The sequence below is a fragment of the Choloepus didactylus genome (assembly GCF_015220235.1).
Source record: "Choloepus didactylus isolate mChoDid1 chromosome 25 unlocalized genomic scaffold, mChoDid1.pri SUPER_25_unloc1, whole genome shotgun sequence".
NCBI classification, from domain to species: Eukaryota; Metazoa; Chordata; class Mammalia; order Pilosa; family Megalonychidae; genus Choloepus; species Choloepus didactylus.
In genome coordinates this window covers 7,457,056-7,466,857 of record NW_023637606.1, presented here as the reverse complement: position 1 = coordinate 7,466,857, position 9,802 = coordinate 7,457,056, and the positions used below count along the sequence as shown (strand labels likewise).

At 36.6% G+C, this 9,802-nt stretch overlaps 1 pseudogene; it reads right to left on the bottom strand.

The window, feature by feature from the left end:
* Positions 1–2,406: 2,406 nt before the first annotated feature.
* LOC119525441 lies at positions 2,407–8,942 on the bottom strand (annotated as a pseudogene).
* Positions 8,943–9,802: the final 860 nt, after the last annotated feature.

Genomic DNA, 9,802 nt, shown 5'->3' with positions numbered 1-9,802 from the left:
CTAAAGGGCAGATGATTCCTGGGGTTCCTTCCCACCTGGGTCTCTGTGGGAGATCTCATAACATAGCAGCTGGCTTTCATCTGAGCACACAGGCAAGAAAGCAATCACCTGCCAGAAAGATGTAATTCAGATTCTTTTCAAGTCTTGTAGAGCCATAGTCCCAGAAGTAATATGACATTTCTTTTTTCATAGTCATTTGATTTGAGTCACTATGACCAGCTCACAGTCAAGAGGAGGGATTTAAGAAAGGGGATGAACATGAGGTGGCAGGGGAGGGGGTATGGGGAGAATCTTATATGCTGCCCACCAAACAACCTCATCATCTATCAGAACACTTGGCTCTAAAATGCAACAAGACCTTGGAGATGTCTCTCTGATTTCCAGCATAATCTCCAACCCATATCACCATAATGCACTGGGCAAAAAATCTCTGAGAAGGAACTGGTACATGCAGAACCCCCTCTGTATTTGTTCCACTGCAGACCTCAACATGATGCATTTTCCATGCAGTCAGAAGACTCACCTTTGTTAACCCTAAACCAGCAGAGTCACTCCATCAACATCAGGCAATACTGCAGCCATTCCACCTGCCCCAATTCATCAAATATCTTCAGAGGCTGTAATTTCTGTTAAGCTAAAAAGGCTTACTTTTATTCAAAATGTTTACCCTTTAGAATTTTAGTTTCACAAATCTTGATGTCTTTCATAAAAGGTGGTTTTGACTGATATTATTTTAGTAGTTGTTAATAGATCTGCCTAGTGAGGAACTCTGTGATTGGTTTGTCAATTACCAATTAGAAGAAAACCTAAATATGTAAACTGAATGAGAATTGATATGGAGAAAAGAATGCTATTTACATGATAAAAATTAGGTAAAAGTTGGAGAGTAACAATTTAGAGATCAAAAAACCTGATGGCAAATGTGTATAGATGAATTAAAGGCTGAGAGGCCATGCACTGAGACATTTTAGAATGCTGGAGCTATAGTGAGTACCCATTCTGAGTTCCTGCCAAAGGAAAGATGTATGAAAAGTAAAGAGGTTGGAGTTTATTTTTCTAGGTTCTAAAATAAACACCATGCAGTGGATTGGCTTTATACCAGGAATTTATTGGCTCAGAAGGCTAGAAGGCTTGCTTCCTCCTAAGTTGGTTTTCTTGCTTTCTGCCAACTTTTGTCTTTTCTTGGCTTTTCTATCAAATGGCAATGAACACAGCAATGTATTCTCTTTATTCTCTTTCTCCTCTGGATTTTGTTGACTTCTGTCTTCTGGGTGTCCCCAAGGCTGTTATTGCCATTTGACTTTCACTCTACGTATAAAGGAACTTCAATAATCTGTGGTGAAACCCATATTGACTCAGTTGAACCACACATTAACTGAAGTAACAATTTGATATCTGTTTTATAATAAGTTTATACCACCCGAAAGGGGACCAAGGCCAAAAACATATCCAAATTGGGGTACATGATTCAAACCACCACCTAATGTAAAAAGAAAAATTTGCTTTTTGATTTTCTCAATTCCTGTTCATTTCTTGCGTGTCCTTGAGGAAACAGATACTACTACAGGTTTTCAGTATATATTTGGAAGTCCAATTGAGGAATTTCTATCCAAATTTTTAATCCCTGTGTTATTCATAGGACTTTTCAAAATAAAAACATTTTACTACTTCTATTATTCATGCACCTAAAATTAGATGGTATATAGTACATCCCTCTGAATGACCCTAATAAGAAAAGCATGCAAATCATATATTTTTATTCACAGCAATTCTTAGATTTTTGTATGGAGTATCCAGTGGAAAGTAGGATGGAAAATGCTGACTATAAATAAGGCCATGTGACTTCATATTTTCTTGTGCAACAATGGATAACTTATTCATCATTTTGTAAGTAGATATGGGATACAGCTCTGCTTTCACACCACTAGCCTTTGAGTACAGAAACAAATGGTATTTAGCACCTGCAATTATACTGCTCTTGTTCTAATTGTGTAAAGGTTAAATTATAATGGTCTTCAGGCACCCAGGTTAAACATATATAAGTTCAAACAAATTATGTGAATGGAATGATCCTTAGAGTAAATGATCACAATGAAGTTATCTATAGTTAATGGGTTCTTACCATGTGCATACATTTCTTTAATCCTAAAGTGATGTCAGTGAAACTAAGTATGATTGGTAATGAAAACATACAGGAATTGAAAGCTATATAAAATGCCCTACTCCACAGCTATGCTCCTGCAACCCCAAAAGACAGCCAAAGGAGCAATATTCAGAAAAGTGGTATGAAGAAAAAGCAAAGTAATGAAAAATACTGTGACCCAAGAGGCATATTTGAATTTCCGGATATTTGTTTTTACTGTCTTGTCTCATCTACAAACTTGAAAATATGGCAAAGTGTTGAGATTATGATGTTCTCCTCAGTATCTTCCCCAAGGCCCTCTTGGTGTCTGTGTTCCTCAGGCTGTAGATGGAGGGGTTCAATATGGGGGTGACCAACAGGTACATCACTGAGGTCACTGCACTCTTCCTGGGTGAATGTGAGTAAACTGAACTCAGGTTCACTCCCAGCCCTGTCCCATAAAATAAGCAAACAACTGGGAGCTACAAGTGGAAAAGGCTTTATACTTCCCACCTGAAATTGGGACTCTCAGAATGGATGAAACAATTCTAGTGTAAGATAAAAGAATCCCTGATAATGGAATTGCAGCAAAGATGGCACTAATAAAATGCATTAATATGTTACTGAACGAGGTGTCAGAACAGGCAAGTTTGGGGAGTTGAGGAGGGTCACAGAAGAGATGAGGAATCTCCACATCTGAGCAAAACATTAGTTGTGACACCATTAAGCAGTGCACCTGGGAGCCCAAAAGACTGATGATAAAAGACAGTAAAACCAGCAGGCCACATAGCCAGGGGTTCATGATAACTGTATAGTGGAGGGCATGACAGATTGCCACAAACCTGTCATAAGCCATCAAGTCAGAATCAGACTATTCAAACAGCCAAAAAGGTTGAAAAAGGACAACTGTATCAGGCAATCTGTAGAAGAGATGACTCCTCTGTGAGTGTGGATATCCATAACCATCTTTGGGACTGTGGTAGAGGTGAAATTGAAGTCATCCAAGGACAGGTTGAAGAGGAAGAAGTACATGGGGGTGTGGAGGTGGGAGTCAGAGCTGACAGCATGATGAGTAGGTTCCCCAGCACAGTGACCAGGTACAAGGACAAAAACAGCCCAAACAGGAAGGGATGTAGTTTTGGGTCAACTGAGAGCCCTAAGTGGATGAAGTCTGAGACACTGGTTCCTCAAAGCCAAGCCATATTTAAAAAAGAAAAGAAGGTTTTGTTATAATTACACATACACTCATCAATGTGTCATTATTTCCAATTCAAGTAATTAATAGACAAATATTCACCCTTGAGGAACACATACCCTGGTACCTTAGCAATATTTCTCAGTTGTTAAAAACCCATTCTTCTTAGTATCACTTTTCATTACATTATTTTCTGTTCACCTGTTTCTCTAGACACCCACTTAGAGACACTGGGTGCAAGAATATCAACTTGAAAATATTCATGAATGCAGTTAAATATATGTTTTCTTCTGTTGAAGAAACATAAGGAATAAGAAATATTCTCTTTTTAAGGAAAAAATGGTCTATTTAAAGGACATTAGGAAACAGTCAAAGGTTCTTTATTTTATCAAAATGACATGAAATAAATACTCCTGATTTTGGGCAATTGTATTCATACCTTATATAACTATGCAATAAATAGTCTAATGCCATTTTATTGATGTTTGACTCCTGATAGCATTTAAGGCTCACCATCAACATTGCTTCCACCCCACATAGGGTTATTGTGATAAGAAATCCTGGTGCTCTCTTCTTTAGCATTAGCCAGAGATTTAAGCCACACAAGAAAAGTCCCAGCATGAGGACTCGGAGCACAGTCTCACCCACTAACCAGAATAGAAACACAAGTCCCACCTCTTATCTTTTTCCTCAAGCCAGTTTCAGAGAAGACTTGGAGGCCTATCCTGCTCTACACCAACAACTACCTTATACAAGTTATAATGTTTCCACAATCTTAGTGTGTGTGTGCACATGTGTGTGTCCATAATCTGTCATGAAATCTGAACCATGTTTTGTGTGGTGGTCCATTCTCTGGCTTTAAGAGTCAGAGAAACCTAGAACCTGACAATGTGATTCCATACTAAAGGCAAGTGAATTTAAGTGGTTGATATTTATAGGTAATACTTTAACCTGCATAAGGAATTTGTTGGAAGAAATTAAGTAAACTGTTATAGACAGAATACTGTGTGTGGTGGTACCATTTTGTGGTTGATACTTATAAATACACTAGTTCTGTTAAAATATATGGAAGCCGAAGCTACAGTCTAGAACAAACAAAATCAGAAAGCCTACATAGGAAGCCCTTGGTGATCTTAAGTACATCTAGAGCTAAGAACTATTGCCCTAGAAAAATGCCAGGTTCTTAATAAATGGTCCATTAATTTTACCTACTATCATTATCAAGAATACCCATGCACCATATTAAAATGCAAACATTTAAAATATTTGTTTCATATGTTACAGTGTCTTAAAGGATTGCCAATAACATTTGATTTTTCCTACTATTCCTACATTTTCCATTTTACTTGTAATTATGTCCCTCTACAACAATCACTGTCCTGAATGTGGTTGATACATTTACCTGATACTGTTTCTATAATGTTAGCAATGAGTTAAGTATTGATAGTTTTCTTATCAATTTACCTAAATTTTCTTTTACTTGTCATGTCAACCTACAAAACATTCTAATTTAGCAACATTGTGTTTTTTTAAGAAATTTTATTTTGAAGTAAATTCAAATTTACAGGAACAGTTGCAAAAACAGTTCAAATCCCATACATAAAACCCCAGCATACCCCAACCCCCCTCCCATGATACCCCAATCCACCACCTTTAACATCCTGTCACACCACCATTTCTTTCTTTCCCTCCCTCTCCCCCTCCCTCCCTCTCTCCCTATCTGCCATCGATCATCTATTGCTCTGTCCTCTGAACATATGAGAGCAAGCTGCATGCATCTTTGAACAAACACTATAATTCACATATATCTTTCCCAAATGGACAAGAACATTCTTTTATGCAATCCCGTTAAGCACAGCTAAGAAGATCAAGAAATTCAACATTGATACAAAGCTTACATTCTATATTTCCTTTTTTTCCCCCTTATGCCCCATCTGTGTCCCTTTCAGCCTCCTCTCCTCCATTATCAGATCCCATCCAGGATCATCCTTGGCATTTAATTGTCATCTATTTAGACTGTCTTTTTTTTTCAATTGTGGAAACATATATACAGCCTAAATCTTCCCATTCCACCCCCTCCCTTGCATTCCATTAGTGGGATTAATCACATTTAGGATGTTGCAGTGCTATCACGTTCCCACCATCCATTTCTAGAAGTTTCCCTTCACCCCAAACAGAAACCTGACACTCATTTCTTAACTCCCCATTGCCCCTTCCCCCACTTCTCAGAACCCCTACTCTACATTTCATGTCTATGGCCATATTCTCTGATACTTTCTTTGTGTTTACCATGGGGCTTAAATTTAACACCTTAAATCTATAACAATCTTGTTTTTCTTTGATACCAACTTAAGTTCAATATGACACATAAACTATGTTCCTTTACTCCTTCATTCCCCTACCTTTATGTAGTTCTTGTCAAAAATTACATATTTTACATTGAGTCCAAAACCACTGATTAATCATTACAGTTTATGTATTTTAGATCCTGCAGGAAGTAAATAGTGGAGTTACAAATCAAAAATACAGTAGTATTGGTATATATATTTACCATGGGATCTTTACTGGTAACCTTTATTTCTTTATGTAGTTTCAGTCAATTGTTTAGTGTCCCTTCCTTTCAGCCTGCTCAACTCCCTTTAGCTTTTCTTATAGGACTGATCTACTGGTGGTGAAGTCCCTCAGCTTTTGATTATCTGGGAATGTTTTCATCTCCCCTTCATTTTTACCTTTCAGGTGCTTGTGATTTCTCCAAGTCTCTGATGGTTATTGACTTCTATTTGTATTCCATTGTGGTCAGAGAATTTGCTTTGAACAAATTCTTTTTTTTTAATTTATTAAGGCTTGTTTTTATGTCCCAGCGTATGGGCCATTCTGGAGAAAGATCCATGATCACTAGAGAAGAATGTGTGTCTCAGTGACTTGGGATGTATTGTTCTATATATGTCTGTTAAAATTCTCTCTCTCTCTCTCTCCTCTCTCTCTCCTCTCTCTCTATCTCATCCCTTCTTTGTTTCTCTGTCAATAGGGCTCCCTTTAGTATCTGAGGGTAGGGCAGGTCTTTTATTAGCAAAATCTCTCAGCATTTGTTTGGTCTGTGAAAAATTAAGCTCTTCCTCAATTTGAAGGAGAGTTTTGCTGGATAAAGTATTCTTGGTTGGAAATTATTTCTCTCTCAGAATTTTAAATATGCCATGCCACTGCCTTCTTATTCATGATGGCTGCTGAGTAGTCACTACTTAGTCTTTTGTTGTTCCTTTGTATGTGGTGAATTGCTTTTCTCCTGACTGCTTTCAGAACTTGCTCCTTTTCTTCAGTATTTGAGGGTCTGATCAGAATATGTCTTGGAGTGGGTTTATTTAGATTGATTCTATTTGGAGTTTGCTGGGCATTTATGCTTTGTGTATTTATATTGTGTAGAAGGTTTTGGAAGTTTTCCCCAACAATTTCTTTGAATACTCTTTCTAGACCTGTACCTTTCTCTTCCCCTTCTGGGACACCAATGATTCTTAAATTTGGACATTTTGTTTTATCTGTCATATCACTGAGATCCATTTTGTTTTGTTTTTTTTTTTATTTTTTCCCCCATTCTTTCTTTTGTTATTTCATTTTCTGTTCTGTGGTCCTTGAGGAGGCTGAGTTGTTGTTCAACTTCTTCTAATCTTGTATTATGAGTATCCAGAGTCTTTTTAATTTGGCCTACAGTTTCTTTAATTTCCATAAGATCTTCTATTTTTTTTCTTTACTCTTGCAATATCTTCTTTATGCTCTTCTAGGGTCTTCTTTATGTCCTTTATATCCTGTGCCATGCTCTTCTTCATGACCTTTATATCCTGTGCCATGCTCTTGTTGTCTGTCTGTAGTTCTTTGATTAATTGTGCCAAATACTGAGTGTCTTCTGATCTTTTGATTTGCTTGTTTGGATTTGGGTTCTCTATATCATCTAGTTTTATTATATGCTTTAAGACTTTTCTGTTGTTTTTGGCATCTTGGCATTTGCTTTACTTGATCCCTAATGCAACATTGTGTTTATGTCTATGTAGGGTGCACACATCTCATTAAAATCTAGTTTAACTAGGTATTGCCTGGGGGATGAACTCCACTTACTTATCAGTTCTTATTTTAACAACCTTTCAAAATTCTTCTCTCCATTAAATAAATGAGAGTTTTAATAATGAATTCATGAATGATATGTATATGAATAGTACTGATCTATGCTTGTTTAATTAATTTTACTATTAATTACTTATATTTGTTCCACAGAAGAAAAATGTAGCAATTAACTACTTGCACTTATTATTAAGCCCTAGAATCAGAAATGCACCTGATGTCATTTAAGCAATAGTCATTTTATGAATGCACCACAAAATTTCCATCTTGTATAGGAAGTATCTATATTCTCAGACTCAATGTTGTGCTTTAAAATGAAGTATTATGCATTAAAAATCCAAATGGTGAACTGTTTTTATTGTATAAAATTCACTTTTAAAAGGTAGCTTATTTGGCTAATTCAAAGATGAATTCACTCCCTGTCAAGAAATCAACGATTCTGCTTCAATTTGCTCTCAGGGACCAAAGCAGTTTTGAAGAAGAGAAACACTCATTCCTCTCTCTGGTGGAGAGGACATATCCCTAGAATAGGAGCCAGAGAAACTAAATATGAGTCCCATATCTTTCAACCCCTGGAATTAGATTTTAATGACTATTTGTGCAGCAGATTTATTGATGAAATACTAACCCTAAAATATTTAATTAACTTTGATTTTCAATTTTATGACAGAGAGGTTGAAAGCTATCTTATCTGAAAACATGGGATGATGGAATAACTGGAAATCCTAAAATGTGACTCAGACCACTCAATAAGATGTACTTCTTCCTTGTCCTTCTCCATTTAGTCTTACTGCTTTAATTTTTATGAAAATCTGCCAAAATTTTTAAATAATATGCTGGAGAGCCTATTAAATGAAGAATGGGTTCCATACAAAAGTCATGACACAGAACATTAAACACAATTGTTTTCTTGACTCAAGTCCTAATGCTTCTCCCTGGAAATGATAAAAGGCACAAGTAGGAAGACACCCACTGTGTGGTTTCCATAATACTTCCAGTTCTCCCTGTGAACTAAAGAAGTATAATCAATATTTTTAACAGAAATCTTTTAAATTTGCTTCCCTATTATGCCATGCACTATATAGGTTCTAGGGAATCAGATGAATGGGACAAAGTAATTTCCTCTCCAACCACTCTGGACGAAACAACAAAAGTAAAACTGCAGGTTGGATATTCTAGGGGAGCATTCTGTACAGTTTCCGCCGTCTGGATTCTCACTACCCAGATATACCTGGCTTCTCTCCTTTCCACACCAGCACTTGTTTAAAAAATAACAAAATGACATGCTCATGTCCTCATCTGTAAAACAGCAATAATATTTGCATATGTATTTTGGGGATGAATATACTGTTGAAATGAAGATGGTATTTAGAAAACTGAGCTCAGTGCCTTGCACTAGGAAGCCTAAGATAACTTTTTGTTATATTTTGATTTCTGTCACCCTCCTTGTCATCGTTATCATAATCCTCACTTGATAATTTTAGAGTACTTAGTGGACAGATTATAGTGGCTCATTTATGTTCTAGGGAGGGCTATTTCAAGTGGGTGATGTAACCAGTGGTGGAGAAGAGAAGGAAAAGGAATAACAGTAATGAATTCCCTCCTAGAAACAAAAATTAAACCCCATAAGCCTCTGAACTTAAACTTTACATTTCAGAGCCCACACATTTGGCTATCTCTTCTGCTTTGTTCTAATGGTAAGGAAAACATGCTCACACACTACACTACTACATCCAATATCTTCCTAAATAACCAGGGCTGAGCTGTGCTTCCCCTAGGGTCATGATCAAGAACTGTGGATTCACTGAGGCTTCTTGGCCAGATGAGTGATGAGGGTTGAGACTCTGCACTCTAGCCTGGTGGGGAGACATGGTCAGGCATGGGCCTCCTTATGCAGACAATGATGCTGATGATGGGAGCCTGCTTGACTGAGACACCCAACTTGAAGGAGAGTAGTTCACAGTTGGATATTTAACACTGTATGATCTTGAGAGTTCAAGACTCTCCAGGTCATAATTACACAAATTATGAGGACTTTTAATATGAATATAAGAGGAAGAGGAGAAAAGTGAATTTCCTTCATGGAGTTTTAGCCCTTTATCAGTTATTTGAAGCTTTTATGTACTCCTTAATTCTTCTATTTTTTTCAAATTTATAATGCTAATTTTACTTTAAATTAGTTATCAGTGACATACAACCAACTATACCATTACTCATAATAAATCTTAGAGAATAATTATGAATGTAGTATGTAAAATATGATGAGTCACTTTATACTTTTTCTATAATAGGTATTCAATTTTGTAGAAAAAATGCAAACCTCACCTTTATTGTTAATATCTATTTGGTTCTGTAAACAAAGTATGCAAAAAATT